Source organism: Camelus bactrianus, chromosome 14, assembly GCF_048773025.1.
Source record: "Camelus bactrianus isolate YW-2024 breed Bactrian camel chromosome 14, ASM4877302v1, whole genome shotgun sequence".
Taxonomy (NCBI): domain Eukaryota; kingdom Metazoa; phylum Chordata; class Mammalia; order Artiodactyla; family Camelidae; genus Camelus; species Camelus bactrianus.
This window is the reverse complement of record NC_133552.1, coordinates 1,981,335-2,003,277: the sequence shown is the minus strand read 5'-3', so window position 1 is coordinate 2,003,277 and position 21,943 is coordinate 1,981,335. Positions and strand designations below refer to the sequence as shown.

The window sequence follows — 21,943 nt, the reverse complement described above, 5'->3', positions numbered from 1 at the left end:
CGGAGCTCCGCCTGCGCGTGAGTGGTGCCCCCGAGCCCCGGCCCCAGACCACCCTCATCAGCTGCTTCGGACCAAGAGGGAGGCGGCCAAACCCCGGCGGCCCTCGGATGTCCTCTTCCTTCCCGAAAAGAAAGTCCATTCCGGCACCAATTCTGACTCGACCTTGGGCAGCCACCCCACCCCCGAGGTGCTCCAGCTCCTGGGGCCCTCACCCTTCCTCAGCTGCACCGCCGGCCCCTGTTTACACGGTACCTCCAGTTGCTGAGATGCCCCAGCCCCTGCCCTGTCAGCCGTGCCGCTGCGCTGCTGTGAGGATGGGGCCTCGGCCTCCCCACCCCTGCAGATGCTCTGCCGGACAGGCTGGGGACGAGGGCGCAGGCCCCGGGGAGTAGCAAAGAACAAACCTGACTCCACACTGGGTCTGTTTCGCTAATCTCCGTCTTCTATTGCTTTTGCTACAAGTGAATCACCAAAGGGATGCTGACTATATAAGCTTAAATTACACATGATCCCAATACACGTCTCTGGGCACCCCGCCTCCCAGGTAATGAGCCTTAAGCTCAAACACCTTTGTTGAGCTCACAGGAAACCTCCTGACCAGGCCCCCCGTGAGTGATGGCAGGAGAGGAGAGATGGACCCCTCCCCTCTGGAGGCGGACCAGAACCAGGAAGTGTCTGACTTCCCTCCTCCACTTTTAGTATAAAAGAAGCCTGAATTCTAACTCAGGCAAGATGGTTCTTGGGGACACTCGTCCACCATCTTGCTGGTCTGCTGGCTTTCTGAATACGGTCACTATTCCTTGCCTCAGCAACTCATCTCTTGCTTTACTGCCCTGTCACAGGGTAAGCAGGACCAGCTTGCACTCGGTAAACGGGGACTGGCTGGCCCTACCGGGCTGTCTGAGGAGGCAGCTGATTTCTGTTCTTAGGTGTGGGCAGCCTCTCTCTCCCGCGTGGGAAGAGGTGTTGGGGAGAAGCTTGCTGGCCCTTCCAAATGGATGCAGGTCCCTGTGCCCCATCCCCAAGCACCATGGGGCTGACCACGGCCCAGTTGCAGCTGGTTGTTACTCGGGCATTTCAGTGTTACTCAAGCATCTGTGTTACTTGGGCATCTCAGTGTTACTTGAGCATCTCAGTGTTGCTCAGGCATCTCAGTGTTACTCGGGCATCTCAGTGTTGCTCGGGCATCTCAGTGTTGCTCGGGCATCTCAGTGTTACTCAGGCATCTCAGTGTTCCTTGGGCATCTCCAGTGTTGCTTGGGCATCTGTGTTACTCAGGCATCTCAGTGTTGCTCGGGCATCTCAGTGTTGCTCGGGCATCTCAGTGTTACTCGGGCATCTCGTGTTGCTCGGGCATCTCAGTGTTGCTCGGGCATCTGTGTTACTCAGGCATCTCAGTGTTGCTCAGGCATCTCAGTGTTACTCGGGCATCTGTGTTACTCAAGGATCTGTGTTACTCGGGCATCTCAGCATTACTCGGGCATCCGTGTTACTCGGGCATCTCAGTGTTACTTGGGCATCTCAGTGTTGCTCGGGCATCTGTGTTACTTGGGCATCTCAGTGTTACTTGAGCATCTCAGTGTTACTCGGGCATCTCTGTGTTACTCAGGCATCTCAGTGTTACTTGAGCATCTCAGTGTTGCTCGGGCATCTCAGTGTTACTCGGGCATCTCAGCATTACTCGGGCATCTGTGTTACTCAGGCATCTCAGTGTTACTTGGGCATCTCAGTGTTGCTCGGGCATCTGTGTTACTCGGGCATCTCAGTGTTACTTGAGCATCTCAGTGTTGCTCAGGCATCTCAGTGTTACTCAGGCATCTCAGTGTTACTCGGGCATCTATCTCAGTGTTGCTCGGGCATCTCAGTGTTGCTTGGGCATCTGTGTTACTCAGGCATCTCAATGTTACTTGAGCATCTCAGTGTTACTCGGGCATCTCAGTGTTACTTGGGCATCTCAGTGTTACTCGGGCATGGTTCTTTCCTGCAGCCTCCTTTCCCTTCGCCAGTTTTTATGTTTTGGGGGAATCCCAGTGATCCACCCTTGAGATGGGACTTGCCTGTTACACGCTACAGATTAGGGATTTCATCAGTTTCAACAAAAGTGCCCCCAGGAAATTGAGGCAGTTAACATCTAAAGAAGAAGCCAAGTTCACCAAAATTCGCATGTGAAAAATGTATGGTTGGGCCTATTTTGTGAAACAAAATGCACTTCATCGTGAAATTCCCCAGGGAAGGTCTGGCGTAAGGAACTTGGTGCCTCGTGCACGTCCAGGACCATCAAAACAAAGATGAATTACAAGGGAGAAAAAAAACGATTTAACCGGACTGATGGAAAATGTTAGCCAAAGGAAGACCATGATCCTGGCAAACCCGAGGACCTTCAGTTTCAAAAGAGTCCCTTGTCCCCTGGCCGGCCAGAGATGTTGCTCCCTGGGAAAAGGGAACCCCAAAGAACCGATACCCTGTGAGCCGCCCCTCCGGGAAGGCGAACGACAGTCTGTTACTTGAAACACTGCCCTTCATGAGGGGAGCACCGTGGGGAAAGGCCGCCCCCCTCCTTCTGCAGTTGCCTTTGCCTCATTAATCTGGGCTTGGGCTGGAGTAGGTGCGGCTGAGAGCGGCTGTCGTTCCCGGCTTCGCTGCACGGAGCTGCCCTGGGATGCAGCTGTGCGCGGGTTCCGAGGCATTTGGTGCGGGCGGTTTAAAACGCGGACCGCCTGGCCCTGCCACGCCTGGCCCTGCCACGCCTGCGCGTGCGCCACTTTTGGCCGGCCTGGTGCTGGCAGCGTCGGGGAGCAGGTGACAAATGTCGGGGCGTGGGGGGCCCGACGACGCCTTTCCTGCTGGCTGCGGTAACTAATTGCTTTTTACTGCCCGAAGGTTTAACATAAACAAACTTGAGCCATGGGCCTTGAAAGTGGGATTGCTTCCTCAGCGTTTCCTCCAGAGCCGCCCGGACCACTGAGGATCATGCCTCTCAGCCCGGTTTTCACGGGTTTCGCTGGTTTGGCCCTTGCCGTTTGCCCGCTGGCGGCAGCACGCGCGCTCTGGCCCGGAGGGCGGCCTCCGTGGCGCGCGGCCCTGGCAGCCGGGCGGGCCGGGGCTGGGCCTGCCCTGACGGCGGCGCGAGCTCGTCTCCCCAGCGCGCCCGCAGCCGCGGGCGGGACCGGGGAGGCCAGGCTGCCATGTGAACGCGAGCAGGTGACGCCTGAACTTGGCGCGGCCGTGCCTGGAGCAGCATCGGCCTCGTTAAGCCGGATGTGCCTTCAACATGGACGGACCTTCCAGAGGAAGACGAGCAGATCTCAGGTTCTAGCAAAGGACAAAAGGTGGGGGTGGGTCAGGACGTGAGAGAGGCTCGTTCTCAGAGATGCCGTTCTTACCTGGTAGCTCAGCCCATCAGGGTCACCTGCCCTGGGCTCGACTGAACGGTCCTACAGGAGGGTGAGAAAAGCGACTTACTCCAAGTTACCTCTGAGTTGCTTTTCATCTTCAATAAAATGAAGATATTCGCTCCACTCCTTCATGTTTAACACGCACTGGCCCATGTGCGCGCGCACACAAAACCTCAGCCCACTTTTATATCCTCAGTTATTTAAAAAGTGACATTTAAGTGATGCCAGCTTTGACAGCCCTTCAAGCAAGTGGGTGAAGCAGGAGCCAAGAGGAGACAGACTGTTGACTTGCTCGGGCTGTGAGGTTCCCAGACCAGGAGGTCGTCAGGCAGGCTTTGTGCAGCCCGACTGACTGTTTAAGACAAACATTCTGTAAACTATAAAATGTAAGGGACAAATAATGAGTGTTATATAAAAAAAGAAGAAAAAACCCACTACAGTTTCCAGGCAGTTTTTTCCATTCATGCTATAAAATGTCATATCTCCAAAACAGAAGTGCTTGAGAGGCAGGCCTTTAAGCTTAGCCAGGAAAATGCTCCTCAGAAAGTTTCCCTTTGAGTTGCTGCATTTAGCCACCACCTTGATGAAAGCAGCTCTAAGTTGCTGTGTCTCTAAGAAAATACTGAGAAACACCCAGAGTCATGTGCGTGCTAGACGGCTGCTTAATAATTCACTCGCAGAAAAGGCTCGCTGGCGTTTGCTTACTGACATTAAATACGATTTACTTCACAAACACACGCGCAGCATTCACTCTGTGCCAGACGCCGCTTTAAACACTCTGTAGAGAACTTACTTAATGCTTATCAGCATCCTGTGACGGAGGTGCCATCGCTAACTCCATTCTGCAAATAAACAGAGGCACTGAAAAGTGCAGTGACTTACTGAGGTTGCACAGCTACTTTCTGAACACGGACGGGTGGGTAATCGGGGGATCTTCTCCCATGAGAGGGACTGGAGTAGAGGCTGTGCCGAGCGTCCTGCTGGAGTCGTGTAAGGCCAACCACAAACGGCAAACTTCCGTGTCAGTGGACGGGGTGGAGGCGTCCTCAGGCAGGCTCATTTGGACGTAGTCAGAGAAGTGAGATGAATGAGAAATGGTCATGGGGCTGCGCAGGGGGCCCGAAAACCACAGCTCAGTCTCCAGTCCTGCTGTAGTGGAGTGAGCGTTAGTTCCTGTATTCACCTCAGCTTGGGGTTTAGGCTGGTCCCGCCTGACAGAGTTAGTGACTGAGGACATCCACTCATTCATGCCTGCAAGGTGCCGAACACTGTTAATTGTGGAACCACCACGATGACCAGCCACACCACAGCCCTCAAAGAACAGACCCTCTACAGTGGCCTGAATAGCTTCTCTGCCAAGTTCATGTCTACCTGGAGCCTCGGAATGTGACCTTATTTAAGAAATAGGATTTTGGCAGGTAATAAATTAGTTAAGATGAGGTCACACTGGTCCCTCAGTTCTATCATCGGTGTCCTTAAATTAAGGAAGAGCTACACCGAGACAGAGACACACAGGGAGGAAGCCCACGTGACGGGGGCAGAAGCTGGAGGGGTGCAGCCTCAGGCTGAGGGACCTCAGGGAGCAGGTGCGACTGCGGCCCGCAGACACAGGCCAGATCCCCCCAGACAGAAGGGGAGCCCGCCAGCGCTCTGCTTTTGGACTCTGGCCTCCAGAGCTTCGAGAGAACACATGCTCACTGCTCTCAGCCGCCTGGTTGGTGGCCTTACTTACGGCAGCCCCGAGGAGCGGGCGTCGGTTCTGGTCCTGAAGTGGGGTGCTGCCCGGCAGACAGCTAAACCGCCGCGCTGGCCTTGGGAGTGGGCAGTGGGCAGGGGCCGGCAGTGTCTGGAGGTGCAGGACGGAGGTGAACGGAGACTGGCCTGAGGACACGACTCGTAGGAGCACGGACGTGAAAGGCCGTTCTGGGGAGGGCTCAGGTGGACGTAAGAGCAGGGGACAGAAATCTTCTGGTGTCTTAGGTGACGTGTCCCCTCACGGACAGACGCTGGCACAAGTACGAGTGTTAGACCTGCTCCGGGCGAACAGCTGAGGGAAACAGGAGGAAAGGCCACCCTTGCGATAAGGTGGCAGAAACGTGCTTGATTTAAGATCATAACCAGGAGTCCCAGCCCCTTGCTGCGGAAGCGAGCGCACGGCGGAGCAGCTGCGCTGACGCTGTGTCACGGCAACGTCTTAGCAGAGGGCTGACTCTTCTTCAGATGTCCAGCCCCTCCGCCAGTTACAAAAGGCAGAGACATCAGTGTTGATGGTCCATGTAAGTAAGCACTCTCCTTAAGTGAGGAAGGAAGGCAGAGGTCAGACCGGACGCCGTGTCGCTGGGCCTGAGGGCCCTGGGGCGGGGTGGGGGGGCTCAGCAATCCCCCAGACGACTCCTGTAGGATGTGCGCCTGCCCTTGTGACCGCCCCCCAGAAGTCACTCCGCACCGTTAGAGTTCTGCGCTTTCCTGCCTCCTGCGTGAACCTCCCTGTGGCGGTATGGCCCCAATCAGTGGAACGTTCTTCTTCGTATGACTCTCCTATCAGGCCTGCTCGCACTTTGACCCTGAGCCTCTCGGCTTCATAAGGACCAAGAACGTCTCTTATGCTTCCATTGCAGGGATTTCCAACCAATGGGAAACTTGTCTCTTGACACATACTGTCTTCTTCTTGGTCCTGTGAACCGTTCCCCGCAAACATGGTCTAGGGGTCTCCCCGCCTGCGGGCGCTGTGTGCTGTCTTGCAGTTGATGTCTTCCTCGATGAACGAAGGCTCAACAGGACGCCAAGACCAAGTGCGTCCTGAGCGCAGCCAGACAAAGCAGGACCGGCATGCTCTCGTCCTGTCCTTTCCTTCTGGTTCTTCTCACTGAAGCCACGCCCCACTCAGCCCGTCCCACGGCGGCCTCGTAACAGCTTCAACACCCGAGTTCAGTCCATGATATCTGCAGAAATTCTCAAAACGGTACAACTAGTTGCACCGAAGAGAATCGTTCATTATTACATGAGCACACGTTAGGTCAAATATAACATGGCAAGCATCTTCCTATTTATCTGTATGTGTGTGTCAATCACCGATGGGACAGCACTGTTCTCACACTCAGAAGTCCTTTGTCTTGTGAAATAAAGGGCAAGAACTTCCTTCCATGTGTCTGTAAAGAAGACGAAATTTTAAATACAGATACATTGAGGGGTATGAGATTAGTGTCTTGTAGTTGAAAACTGCATATTTCAGGTTGATAAAAATGGCATAAAAAGCAATTTGAGATGTGCCGGGATCACACATCTGACTTGTCTGGATGGTCCAGTGTCCACCACGTGGAAAAGCAAGCAAGCCAACGAGCAGCTTGTTGTTTCCACAGCGGTTCTGTGGCTGAAAGCGAGGCCACCAGCGGCAGCTGCTGCACTCGAGGTGCCCGCGCGCCTCGCTGGGGGTTAGTCTCACCTCGAATGGACAGACGTCTGTGAAAGGCGAGGGTGCGTGGCTGCTGGCTGACTCTGACCGGGACCTTGGGGTGGGTTAGAGAGCAGGCCGTCGCCACTGGCTCTTGTCTAGTGGAAGGAGTAGACGCCTTCGTTGTCTGGAGTTAACGATGATAACCTGCTAACAACAGGCCTGGATGCAGGAAGCGGGCACCTTCGCTTATCAGACTTGCCTTGACGCTCCTGCTTCGGTTCATTAAGAAGCGGCTTGCGGCAGAGCAGTCAACACACGGCTCGGAAACAAACGGGGACTGGGCTAACCCATCTGGCCGCGCTGGAGAGCCGGCCGCAGAGGCCGCGGGGCCTGAGGGCCACGGCCCTGCAGGGAGGGAGGCCCCTGAGAGCCCGGGAGGTGCCGAGGGCCGCCGTCCTCCAGACACTCGTCAGTCTGCCCAGAGGTGAGAGCCGGTTGCAGGGGGAGAGGCTTCTGAGGCACGGACAACAGCCAAGCATTTAAATTTGACAGTTTCCCAGGACTGGAGACAAAAAAAGCCGGAGTTTGGGACTTCCAAACAGCTGGGATGTGAGAAGCTAAGTTCCTGGTGAGAAGAGATAAAAGGATGTGTTATATTTTATGCTTGTGCTTAGAGGCATTTACTGAATTCTTAAGAAGATGCTCAGCAGAAAGCCACTGAAAAACATAACAGAATGTTCTGAAAATGTTTGGAGACAAAAAAAAAAAAAAAAAAAAAAAGCCCCATAAGGGGAAAGGGTGTGTAGTTAACCCAGGCCTTCAGGGGAGCAAGGGCCCAGGGACAGAGGGCCCAGGGACAAAGGAGCCCCGTGGTGGAGCCTGGGGTGCATCCCCGCCCGGCTCAGTCCTCTCGGTCCTAAATCAGATGCGCAAGGCTCGCCTTGACTGACTCTCGCCACCAGAGGGTACATCGTAGCCTTTCTGGAGGGGGATAGCAAGCCCCAGCCCCCGTAGGTAGTGTCTAATTCTCAGTGAGAAGTGAACAGCCACACCAAAAAAGCAGAACCAAGCAGAACAGAGTCAAAAATAGTATTAACCTTACAAACAACCCGGTAACAAGAGGGTGATGAACAGATCTTAAGCAGCCGTGATTAACGTGCACAAGAATATAGATGACTTGAGGTAGAATTCATAGAATAATAATAAAAATCCTACATGTAAAACTGAACATGTAAAACTGAATTTCAGACATAGAAAGACGGACTTCCTCGCAGCGCGGGGAGAGCAGAAGAGCGATGTGGTGAACTAAGAAATAACCTGGCAGACGTTTTCAAGACTAAAAGGTGGGTGTAAAATAGAAAGAAAGAAGTAAAAAAGATGCGGGTTATGGTGAACAAAAATCAAAATAATTCTTATCTAGACGAGCTGCTTTAAATTACATTTAAATGGGAGACATTCAGAAAGACAGAAAGTCTCTCTGGACGGAAACATGAAACTGCAAAAAGGAATGAGGACTAACAAATGTGTAAACACATGAGAAAACGTAAACACACATGGACTGTAAATGGCAAAAATGTCACCTGCCATCTGATGATTTAAAGTATATAAAAGACTAAAATGTGTGGTAACATTAAAGCGAGAAGATGCTGTATAAAATTTTCTGAAGTTCTGAGGAATAAAGAATTGTGCGGGAAGCAAAATTGCTATACATCAGTATATTTAATTTGTTATAATAAAATAAATTACAACCAAATATACATTAGTTAGTAAAATTACTGATCGTATTGTTCTAAAATTAATGAAAAAGTTTTTCATCTCTGTGGTATTCACCATACATAGTAAAAATAATGCAAGTCAATATTGAAAAAAATTAGCAATTAACCCTAAAGAAGATAAAGGAGAGTATAAACAGAGAACATATGGGGAAAAGATCAATCAAAGAGTCACATGTGAGAGGTAAACGAAATATATCAGTACATGTAAATGGCCTAAATTCTCCAATTAAAAAAGAAAGGTTGCCAGCCTGGACAGAAAAAACAACTACACCCTGTCTACGTGGCCTTAGATCGTTAAGTTGAAAGGTACACACCCAATATATAATGATAAAGGAAAATGAGAGGATGGATAAAAACATAACAGACAGATATTATTTTAAAAAAAGAACTTGTCTAGCTGAAGGCTGTCAGTAAAAGTAGGTGATACAATGAGATCGACTGCTATTTTTGAAATGTAGAATGAACTCAAAAAAAAAATGAGAATTTTGCAGCAATCCTGTATCTGTCAAATGGATTTAATCTTTCCATTAAAATTGTCTTGGTAGGAAATTCAAAATAACCTACAGACAACCTATTAGAATTAACAGATTTAGTAAGGTCTCTTTATACAGGATCAATATAAAAGTGAGTTGTGTTTTTCCACCAGAAGAAAATTACTAGAAATTAAGTTTTAAAAGTGTAATTTATAATAGCATAAAATCAAACTCCTAGGAATAAATTCAATCAAGAAATTTAGATAATGGAGTTTAATTTTAGAAATGAAATGCTATCCCAAGCATCTGAATTAAGTGCCAATATTTAAAGACATCAATTTTCTCTAAAATTTATCTGTAAATTTAGCAGACTCAATCTAAATCCTAGCAGAGTTTTCCTTATTTCTTTTGTGAAAAATAACAAGAGATTTCAAAAGTTTGTAGAGTACCACAGAAGGGCCCCAAATAGCCAAGAAAAGTCTTGCAGAAGGCACACAAAATTGGAAGACTTACCCAATCGAATACAAAGCCTTAAAGTGAGCCACCTGAGGCAGCGTGACACTGATGCAAGACCAGATAACAGGTTAACAGAACAATGCGTGTTTCACACACAGACCTAGCCATGCACAGTCAGCTGATCCATGACATGCTGTGTCATAGAGAAAGAATGGTGGTTTCAGTAAATGCAATAAGGCGAATTGATTATCCCTAGAGAAAAAGAAATTCTTGACCCTAACCATCATCTGTACAAAATCAGTGCACTATACATCACACCGTAGAGGAACGTCAATTCCGGGTAGATTATAAATCCACAGGAGGAACGTCAAACAATACAATGTTGAGACAATAACGTAGGAAAATATTTCTGTAACCATGGAGCAAGCAAAAAACGTCTTGAACAGAAAATCAAGTACTAGCATAATGGAAAAGATTAGTAAGTTCAGTTTCATTAAAATAAAAATGTGTTAATGAAAAGACTTCATTGAGTCAAATGTCAAGTCATACAGCATGAGATTTAGCAATACACATAATGGAATAAAGGCTTGCATCCAGAATTTATAAATAACTCTGAAGGATCAAAAAGAAAAAAGAAAAAAACGGACAAGCAGAATTAGTAATGTGAGGACTGGGACATATAACCAACATTTAGCAGAAAAAAGATTCTATCAGCCAACAAACAATTAAAAGATGATCTTTTTGTTAACCATTTCCTAATGCTAATCAGACTTCAGTGAGATAACCTACCTCCTGCCAGAATACCGGAAGCAGTATGCAAGGAAATAAAGGAGCTGCATTGCTCACCCCCTCCCCCGACCCCGTTAGTGAGACTGTACGCTGGTAAGAACCGCCCTAGAAATCCGGGCGGGGCCGCCCGCTAAAGCTGGACACGCCTTCACCTGGAATCCCACACCTCGGTGTGCATGCACACACACACCCCTGTGGGGGTACATCAACGTGTTCTTTGTGCTAAGTGGGAAAAAACCCCAAGCTGTCATCAACAGTGGAACCAAGGAAAGAATATTGTTGTTTGCAGACAAGGGGTGCTGTCTGGAGATGGTGGCAAACATGACAGGGAGAGCCTGGGTGAATTCCAGAGGCAGAACAGTCACTGAAAGGAGCTGGCACAAAAGGGGACATTCTGTAGGATTTCCACTTATGAAAAGTTGAAAAATAAGCAAAATTAAGCTATGGTGTTAGAGGGTTCAATAGACATTACCACGGTGGTTACCCTGGGGGAGGTTGCAGTGGCTGGACCTTTCCCGTCTCCATGATGCGACTATACAAGGAAAGGACAGTTTGCCACAACAGAGAACTCAGCTGCTAGGAAAACAGATGTGGCAGAAGACGGAAAGGGTCTGGAAATACGGAAGTCCTGGGCTTTTGCAGTCTGGGGGCACCCCTGTCTTTCTTGAGGTTAGGCGTTCAGGACATCCTTAGATCTGTTAGCCAATCAGTTCTCTTACTTGCTTCAACTGCTTTAAGATAGTGTCAGTCACAGGCGAGTGAGGGAAGCTCAGGCAGTGCGAGGGTGGCCGGGAAACAGAACCAGTCGGGGACACCTTCTTCCGTCCACTGCAGAGCACTCATGCTCTGTCTGTCCGGGGAGTGGTATGTTCCAAGGCTGGCCTCCAGAATTCCAGAATCCTGGAAGTTCCAGAATCCCGTTCAGCCACTGGGCTAGGTTTTCTAGTCCTGCAAGGGGAAAGGAGGGTATGAAGCTGGCTGATGTGCGGCCAGGGGACAGATGCTAGGGCAGTCCGGGAGAGGAGGTAGGCACGGCTCCGAAGCCATCCCTCAACACCCGGACTCAGCCCCAGACTAAACACCGTGAAGGAAGGTCGGCTCGTGAGGTTCTGCTGATCCCATCTTCTCCCTCGCTGCTTTAATTTTAAGCTTAAAATTGTTACACTTCCTAGATGTGTTAATAATGGGCATTATAAAAGATCATTTATGTGTTTTCTTAAACAAATATGAGTACCTACTAAGCGACAGGCCACTTGCCTGGTAGAGAGACCCTTGAGAAGACGCAGGACCAAAGGGGCAGAGGGAAGAGGCTGCGAGAAGACGGCCGGTCGGGCTGGCTTGCTGGCGCCGCGTCACGGGTTTGCTGATCGAGGCGCTGCTCATATTTTTGTATCACATGCAGTGGAAGGTTCTCCGCCCCCTGCACCCCCACCCCCGGTATCAAATGGAAAGCTAGGGTTACAACTGCCGTCCAGTTGTTACTTTACTAAATGCAGCTGTTCTCTGTTATTTGATAGCAATGACCAATCACTGAAGCTTTTTCAAATATGTGGGGGGGGGCATAAAATCTACACCCTGCTCCCCCCCCCCGACCTGGCTGTGAGAACACGGGCTTTTAATGCTGGCCACTATTTCTTGGTTGAATATTTTTGTTGATTTTACCTAATGGCCTCTGAAGTTATTTTTGGAAACAATTTAAGAAAACAAAATGAAGAATTTCAAGGAATCCTAAATTGTGATGCCAGATAATGTGTTAAGCTTTCCCAGCTCAAGAATTCCATGCAAGGCGAAACAACTTTAGCTAAAGTGAGAATGGCAGATGCTTAAAGAATCAAGACAAAATCCAATCCCCGCGTCCCATGCAAAGATCTGATTCACTAATTTCCCTCTTCTCCATTAGAACTTGCACTTCATACGTCAGAGCCGGTGTTCACAGTTAGAGTCACTGTATTAAAAATCAGTGTCCACAGCAAAAACTGGTTCCTGGCTTCATGGACTGAGGAGGCTCCACTGCCCTTTCTTGGGTGGAGAGACCTACCTCCGTCTCTACCTCCAGAGACGGAGACAGGGCAGGAGAGAGTCAGCCCTTAGTCATCAGGCTTCAGCTAACTACATACAGCACGCTTATCTCGAAACATCTTAAAATACTTACGCGTGTAATAGTGAAAGAATTACAGGTACACAGAATGCAATAACCAGCTGATATTGTGATACTGGAGAAATGCTTAAATAAATATCTGAAGCTCAAGAGTTCTTTGCAATCACAGCCCCATGCCATAGGAAAACAGAGGCATAAATGTTCCTTTATGTTGGCCTTAGCTCCCTCGGTATGTAATCTAATATCCTTTCTCAAAGCCCAACAGTAACTATATATTTATTTAAGCTCTTACCACTGTGGATGAGTTAGTGACGCTGATCTCTTGAGTTGGCAACAAGATGTTTCATAAAATTATGTGATGAGAAGGAATTCTAAGAGGACAGCTTATCCATCTCCCAGTCTTGAAATAATACAATTCCAAAAAAAAAAAAAAAACCAAGATAAACAAAAAAAATCTAGAAAAAATGCAAACAATGAGTTTTGTTTGTTCACCTCTGAAAACCAAGTGCCCAGAACAATATGTGTCCTCAGTAAATGTCTGTATAATGAATGCCTGCCAAAAAAAAAAAAAAAAAGGTGTGCTGGAAGAAGAGGTTAATGAAAGTCGATGTAACTGAGAATTAAAACCCACATTCTCCTTGTTTCTCACTGCAATGTGTGATTGTCTGCGTGTGTCTCTTAACAATCTTTTCCATTTAATTTAGATTTTCAGACACTGACTCTTGCTTAGTCCCCCAAATGATGTTTTATTTGAAGATTTAAAAGTATCTGAGCCTTAAACTCCCAGTTCTGAGCTATTTTTTATAGTTCTAGATTTAATAGAAGGATTCTGGAAAAACATTCGTGTGAGAATCTCGATTCCGTTCCCACCCGAGGACAAATACACAAAGTAACGGTCCTGTTTTCCTTTTTCCCTTTCGGGTCAGTGCTTTTTGCATCTTCCATAAGATAGTTTCCACTCAGAGCTCCATGACAGATTAAATAGTTTCTCTGACAGTTCTGATTTCTTGGGCAGAATAGATTTTCTTTTTGTATTCCAGCAGAAAGCAGCTTTCATGATTTTTCTTTCTTCGGTGTGCTGGATAATTTTCCCAATTTATTCTCAGAGAAGTTTCCCCTCCTCTACTCTTTTAATGATCTTCTCTGTTCTCCCATTACTGTTCTAGAGATTTCCTCGCATTACACGAGATGAAATAAAATGCAGCCACCAACTCACTCGACTCTCACAAGAGAACTGTGTGGCTTCTTAGATGCCATACAATACATTACGTGTCCTTTTACACGTGCTTGAAAATTACAGCCCCACAGTACCTGTGGGTGTCCTTGAAAAGCCATAAAACGTAAGGGATTATTTCTAACCAGAGTGTTTCAAGGGCTTAGCAGACCTCCAAAGGCCACTGTAAAAAGATGTAAGATAGACTAAGGTTGCTGGGCCGGGCGGGAGATGAGCCTGCCGCAGGGGCATAGCGGCCCCCCGCGCCCCCTGGCTGGATTGCTGTCGCAGGTGGAGGTGCTGTAAGCTCTGTTTTTAGTTCCTTTATGAGACCAGCACTCTTCCTGTGTGTTCACGCAGTTTGATTTTTGTCTTTGTAAATCTTCAGTCCTCTGTCTTCTTCTAGTGATCTTTCTTTAATAAGTAATGTTCTTTCACGCACTCCATTCTATTACTGCAGGTCTTTTAGGAAAATTGAAGCTCCAACAAATCTTCTGCATCAGCAGTTGGACCCTTAATGACTTCTTTGACAGTCAACGCAAAAGACTCTTTTTAAGTGTAATCTTTCAATTAAGATAGGATTTGCATAAGTGCAATCAACACCTTTAAGTTTATAGTTAGCTGAACTTTTACAAATGAATACACCCCAGTCAGGACCCAGAGCATTTCATCACTGCAGAGAATTGCCAGGTGTCCCTTTATGGTCAGTCTCCTTCCCTGGAGGCTCTGATTTCAAGAGCCCAAGATTGTTTTTGTCTATTGTTGCGTCTCATGTAAACGAGTCCTACAGGATGTGCACTTCTGTGCCTGGCTTCTTTCACTCATCAGACTATTTTTGAAATTCAACCCCATTGTTCTTTTTTATCAATAGTGTGTTTTTTCATTTTTATTGCTAAATATTCCATTATATAAAAATACTGTAATTGATCTAATCCTCAAGGAGCAGCAGCATACCTCCTGACTCCTCAGGTGTGGGTTGTGCAGAGCGACTTCCTTTTAAAGAATAAAGTACAGAAAAGGGGAATAAAAGAGGACCCCCCCCCCCCCAGTGTTCACAGCAGCAGTGGTTACAACAGTCAAGACACAGAAGCACCTAAATGTCCATCCACAGAGGACTGGACAAAGCGGATATGGCGCATGTAGACAATGGAGTACTGCTCAGCCACAAAAAAGATGGAAACGATGCCATTTGCAGCAACTTGGATGGACCTGGAGACGGTCCTACTAAGTGAAGTCAGTCCCACAGAGAAAGAAAAATACTACATGATATCACTCATATGTGGAATCTAAAAAAATGGCACAAATGAACTTATTTACAAAACAGAAACACACAGACAAAGAAAACAAATGTATGGCAATCGGCGGTGGGGTGGAGAGAGAAACTGGGAGTTCAGGATTTGTAGACACAAATGACTATACATAAAAGAGATGAACAACACGGTCCTACTGCAGAGCGCAGGGAACTGTATTCAGTATCCTGTAATAAACCATAATGGAAAAAATACGAGAAAGAAATATATATGTGTGTGTATATATATATCTGAATCACTGTGCTGTACACCAGAAATTAACACAACATTGTAAACAAACTACACTTCAATTAAAAAAAAAAGTAATCTAAATAAAAAGAGCAACTTGCAGTGGAGACAGCTGACAAGCCCTCGGCCAGGTGATCAGGGTCAACGTCAGCAGTGACATCACGTGACAGAGCCTCTGTGGACCTGATGTGATGAAACAGCACTAAACCTTTGTAATCTTCCCCCCAAAACCTGTAACCGCAGCCTCATTTTGAGAAAAACACCACATGAATTTCAGCAGAAGGACATCCTACAAAATACCTGATCGTAGAGCTGTCAGGGTCACCAAAAACCAGACTGAAAACTTGTTACCCAGAGAAACCAGAGGAGCTGTGATGTCTAAGTGCACCATGGTGTCCCGGGTGGCTCCTGGGCAGAAGAGGATGTTAGGTAGGAGCTTTCAGAAGATCTTAATCAGCTGTGAAGTTTCTAACGTAGAGGATGCCGTGTTGGTTCCTTCGCTGTAGTAAGTGTACCACACCAGTGTAAGAGGATGAAGGGGAGAATGGGTGCAGGGGTGTGAGAACTCACTCTACTGTCTTCTCAAATTTTCTGTAAATCTAAATCTGTTCTAATCATAAAACCAATAAACAAACAAACAAACAAACATACCTGAAAAAAATACCAGAGATGGATTACCCATTCTGTTGCTGGAATTTGATGTCATTTCCAGATCTTAGCTAAGATGAATAAAGCTTCTACAAGTATTATTAAGCATGTCTTTTTTGCGAACATTTGCTGGTCTGATAAAATGGGTTTGGGAGTGTTCCCTTTTCTTTTTCTTCTTCTTTTTTTTTTAATCGAAAGACTGTAAGAAGAATTGGTGTTGGTTCTGATTTGATGTTTGGGAGAACTCACCTGTGAGGCCGTCTGGTCATGGCCTTCTCTTTGCTGGAAAGGTTTTGGTTACTGATTCCATCTCCGTGTCTGCTATTGATCTGTTCAGGCTTTCTGTTTCTGCCTGATTCAGTCTTGGTAGGTTGTATGTTTCCAGGAGTCTATGCATTTCTTCTAGGTTGTCCAACTTGTTGACTTGTATTTGTTCATAATAGTCCTTTACGACTCTTTTTATTTCCATGTCGTATGTTGTAGTATCTGCTCTTCCATTTCTGATTATATTTGTGTGTTCTCTTTTTTCTTATTTGGCCTAGCTAAGGGTGTAGCAACTTTATCTTAAAAAAAAAAAACAAAAAAAAACAAAAAAACAACCTAGTTCTGTTGATTTTTCCCATTGCTTTTCTATCTTCTGTTTCTTTCATTTCTGCTCTAATACTTACCGTGTCCTATGTGTGCTAACTTTGGGGTTAGTTTGTTTTTCTAGTCCTTTAGTTACGAGGTTAGCTTGTTTAGAGGAGGTCAGTCTTTCTTTAACGTAGATGTTAAATGCTGTAAACGTCCCTTGTAGTACTGCTCTCGCTGCGCCCTATAAGCTTTGGTAAGCTGTACTTTCACTTTTGTTTGTCTCAAGGTATTTTGCAAAGCTCCCTGTTGGTCTCCTCGCTGCCCAGTTGTTGCTCTGCAGCGTGGCGCTTACTGTCCACGGGTCTGTGAGTTTTCCTGTTTCTTTCTGTTGTTGGTTTTCGCATTCATTCCACTGGGGTCTGAGAGAGAGTCGGCATGACTTTTAATCTTCAGACTTGCTTCGTGCCCTGTGCGCTCTATCCTGGAGACTGTTCGTGTGCACTTGAGGAGGACGTGTGCTCTGCTGCCGCTGGTGGGACATTCTGTGTATGTCTGTTAGGTCTGTTTGGTCTATAGTGTTGTTCTGTTTACCTTTGGAAATCAGACGTTAATAATGGACATAATAAACACGTAAAATATAATGTGACGTGTATGGGAAAAAAACAGTAAGTCAAGATAAGAAGAAGGGGCTCCAGGTTCAAAGAACAGGTTGGGTTAACGTTTTAAATAGAGCAGATGGGGGACCGGTGCGGAAGTGACGTTTCAGCAGACTTACATGAAGTAAGGGGCTCAGTCGTCCGGACATTGAAGGCAAGATTATTCCTGACAGAGGGAACAGCCAGTGCAAAGACCTGAGGTTGGTGTGTCTGAGGGAAGAGCAGAGAGTGTTCTGAGAACACAGAGGACAGCGTGGCCCTAGGGGAGTGAGCATCAAGTCAGATGAGACGACATCCGAGTGGCGAGGTGTGAGGAGGGAGGCCAGGCTGCATCGGGCCTGGAAGGGCTTTGCAAGGACTTTGGATTTTATTCTGGCATCCACTGAATGCCTTTGAGCAGAGGAAAGCCGCTCTTGGGGTTTATGTTGGTCATGGTGTTGGACGTAGAATGGAGTAAAAGTTAGAATCGGGAAGAGCAGTGAGGTCTGTGAGGAAACCATTGAACTTACGCAAGAAAGGAGTGAGCGTAACCGTGGAGGTGGTGATAAATGGCCCAATTTTGAATGTATTTGAAGGAAGGTCCCCCAGCCCCAGGCTTCTCCATGGAATGTCACAAACAGACATGATGTATGCAAGCACCATAATTCTGCATCTGGGTTTCTGATTTAGCTTAAAGATCTGTAAGAATGTGTGGAACCACATCTGAAGAAGCAAAGGAACCCTTTTTATTCCCCAACCATCAGTGTGATTTATGATCACGAAATTGCTTCCTGATCCCTTATTTGAAAACTGGCCACAGGAAAAAAAAAAATGGAAGAGACGCAGATCTAAGGACCTGGAGAACTTGGAAGACGGGCATTCGTGGATCAAATGCTTGGCGTGGACTTTGCTGTCAGCACCTCAGGTGCATAATACATTTCAAATCTTAAGGAGACTATTTTGATTTTGAAATAATTCACACTCAGCTCTTTCTTTAGATGGGTCTGGGTAACAGCTACACAAAGAGAAAGACACGACCTGGAATGGTTACAGCGTGCTGGCCTAACGCTTCCAGCTAAAGCCGATCGGAATGTAGTTTTTCCATGGCTCTGATAAATAAAAACTTGAAAAAACGTTTTTAATGATCTTATCCATTGCAGGTGCACAATGACAAGTGAAGCTATAAATCACAACAGCACATAATGATGTTTCAAAAACAGGCAGGGAGACTTTGAATGTTTCTTGTCAACTTCTCCTGAAAATGCGACATTTTAAGCCTCGCTTATGAGACATACAGTCCCTGAGCAGCCTGTGACTCGTAGGTCTACAGCAAATGAAAATACTCGAAGACCTTCTTCCAGTGCTAGAATGTTCTTCCACCTCAGAAGGTAGTTGTCGTGGTGGCCCCGAGCTAAAGTAAGCAGGAGAGTCCTGCTGCTCGGCCTCTAAGCTAAGCCGAAGGCGGCCGGGAGTTCTGTGGTTCACTTCCAGGAGCTCCGAAGTAGTCAGATGTTTGGCACTCCGAATCCTTTTTCCATGGAAACACTGTTAAAAGATTTCAAGTTCTCATAGAAGCCTAAACCCATGGTGGCTGCATCTCTTATCTGAAAACTGGGGCTGCGAGGAAGTTGGAATGTGCCCCGCAGGACCGGCGAGCCCGACGCCCACGCAGGCGCCGGTGAAGGCGCCTGCTTGTCGTCCGAGACCCTGCAGGTGCACCCACCCCTCCACGTGGGATCTAGGACGGCCCGTCCTGCAGCTCCCTCCGCCTCCCGACAGCATCGCATCTCAAGCAGGGATTTGCTTCCTTAAACTCTCCTAAAATCATCTAACGCAAGTGCAGGTCCTCTGAGAAACCCTAGCATCTCTCCCCGCGTTTCCCTCATAGCAGCCGCCGACAAAGCTGGCTTGTTATCTGCTGGTGTGTGCCTGTGCGCTTTGGCCTGAGTCTGGGGAAAACTCTTTCTCTTCCTCAGGCAGCTGCTTCAGGAAGGAAGATCCTCTGGAAATTTCCACCGGAGAAGTTATGGCAGGATTCTGAGATGATGCTGGGAGAGGCCTCTGGGTCTCAGAGGACAGGAGCACCCAGGACAGCAGGAGGACACAGAGCCACGCAGGACCTTCTGGAGGAGAGATGCCCTGGAGTGTTTCACTGCCTTCTCTCCCTTCTTTCTGCTGATCCTTCCTTGTCTAGAGAATCCACGGTTTTGCCGGATTAGCTCCGAACCAGAGTTGAGGTCAGGCAGGAAAGAAGTCAGGCAGTTAGTTCGGGGAATTGGCCGTAGTGTCCTGAGCTGATGGAGGTGAAAGCTGGCGGAGCCGGGGGTGCACTCTGGGCACGATTCCTGCAGCCGCCTTGTGGGGCTCGGCTCCTGTGGGGGAGCAGCCTGGCGCCTCCCCCGGGCTGTCTTGGGGCACCTGGGTGGGATCAGCCTTGCTCTGGCGCAGCTTCTGCACCACGGGGGCAAACTCTCAGCAAACGCGTGATCACACTTACAGGCACAGGCGGAGTCCTGCACTCGTTCTCTAGCCTGCTAGAAAAAGGCACAGCTCAGAAAAAAATTAAATGTCAAATACTTACCTTTTCAAAGATACAGAGGTGGAGCACAAAAATCACAACCAGTGTGGCATTCTTTCTGCCACTGTCCGTGACATCTTGGACACGTCAGCTAGAGAGACAGAGAGAGAGAAGTTAGCCATACATTGGAAACACAAAGATAGTGACAGTCACTTCATTTTGAAATGTTTTATGTTTGTGTAAATGATATTTCAGATTAAATGTGCAAAAGTCAAAATGAGTTAACTTTCTTGATTGCGTGTGATCCTGCGTAGCCCGTGAGTCGCGCTGTGAGCGCGAGCTTGTAAGTTTGGGGTAAATCACTGCGTAGGCCGGGCCTTGACCGCCCGGCAGTGCACAGAGACCGAGGTTCTGAAAGCGGACAGGAAGCCATGCTGTTGACACGCCTGTCTCATTTGGTTTAAAGACTCTAACATCTGGAACTTTAAAATGGCCCTTATTATTTTCATTAAATGTTTTTTGTAAAATTAGTTTTCTGCTTTTAAAAGGTCTCTAAGGAGACACTGGCCATCTTGGCAGCCCTAGGCTCCGAAATTCTCACAACACCCGTTCCGTGTGTCCCCTGGACCCCGATGCACAGATGTAGCTCTTCAAGCCTTTATAATTTTATATTATGTTTTAATCTTTTAAAGATCTTATTTTAAAAAGAAACATGTAAAATTGACACTGGATGAGATTGCATTCCTTTTTTTAGGTGAAATTTTTCATCTGAAAAATTGTGGAGGTGATCAGAGTTTCAATATCTAATCTTTCGCCTCTAAAGTCAGTTTATGCAGACATACTGATTCCTATTTAATTTTCTTGCCGAATGGGGTGGGCCGCCTGCAGTAGCAGGCTCACTGGGACTCGCCTTTCTCCCCTGGCAGCCTCTGCGGGGCAGCGACTCTGGGAAGGAGGTTCCCGGAGAGCCTGGGTGGGTCTGTTCCGTCTTCCAGCCAAGGCTGCCGAGTGCGGGGATCAGAGAGAGGGCTAGGTCAGCCCGCAGGCTGTCCTTCTGGTCAGGACACTGTGAGGGGCCGGCCTTCGGGGTCGGGGGGCGCCCGGAGCGAATGGTACTGTGTTACTTCTGTGGACTCGGAACAAGGGAAAATAAATTTTGCTACTCTTTCCAGAGACAAGTTGGTGAAGCCGCCACCAAAGCTCCAGGGAATGAAATCCTTGCCCTGGTGCCTCACTGACGTGTGTGGGAGAGTGTGGCTGAGAGGCTTGCTCGCGTTTGGGTTAGGGGTTCCTCGAAAGAGAATTTTGGACTTGAAGTCTCTCTCAAAGACGGAAAGGAAGAAAGAGGGGAAAAAGGAAGGAAGGAAGAGAGAGAGAGAGAAAGAAAGAAGGAAGGAAGGAAGGAAGGAAAGAAAAAAAGAAAGAGGAAGGAAGGAAGGACCTAAAGGCCAGAGAAAAGCCTGAGATCACTGGCTGTTGACCCTAAGATAAGAATTCTGGATTCAGGTACCACCTCTTTCCCTGCATTCAAACTCTGCTCAGGGGAAGGTGGGGAACCAGAAACTCTCACTGCTGTTTGGACCTGGAGTGTCTCTCCAGGCAGAGGGGAAAAGAGGGTGGAGGTTTCACATCAGCCACAAGAAAATGCATGGCCCCGAGTTGTGCGGGAGACAAGAGATGTGTTTGAGGCCCCCCATCTCCACCAGGCGGGCCACCTGTCCCCACTCAAGGAGAACCTGAAGCACAGAGGCCCTCCTGGGGTCTCTGCCCTGTGAGTCCCCGAGACCAGACAGGACAGACAGGAGGCCCTGTGTCTCCCAGGCCCCCCCCCCCGCTGGTCTCCACACGGGCCACGATGGCCTCTTACCTCTCCCAGCCTCACACCAGCTGCTGGCAAATGCTCAGTGACCTCCTCAGTGTCACAGATGATGTAACTGAAGGACAGAGATGGTGAATATCTTCAGGTTTGGAGCCACCAGGAAACAGAAACAGGGTTCAGATCTGAAAGTCTGGCTTGAAAGCCCACGTTCCCGTGCCACCCTGCTTCTCTGAAGTGCAGACCAGCCTGTCGATGGAAGCACACAGAACAGCTCCAAGTTAAATCGCAGCCAGCCGCGTCTAGCGTCAGAGTTAAAGGCCTTACACCCACCTCGGGGCCCCTCTCCTCGGTGACTGTATTAGCTGATGCGTGTGCTGCGCAGGGTGCAGACTAAGCCCCCGTGAGGAAAAGACGCTGAAGCACGATCACTCACGTGTGTGTGCGGATACACAACAAATGACTTACACAGGCTCATGTCATGCGTAAACATAAAGATGAGCTTCTGTATAAAAGTGCACATGGCATGGCCTTTCCAAGGCAGTCTAGAGGAAGACAGCGGTCTCACAGCGTGAGCTGCTCTGATCCCTGCGATAACCCTGGCTTTCAGCCAGGGAGGTGC

At 48.0% G+C, this 21,943-nt stretch overlaps 1 protein-coding gene across 1 annotated transcript in view; it reads left to right on the top strand.

Moving 5' to 3' along the window:
* LOC105066271 (uncharacterized) overlaps nt 1–21,943 on the top strand; it is a 137,240-nt gene that overhangs the window by 103,473 nt on the left and 11,824 nt on the right. The window lies entirely within an intron of this gene.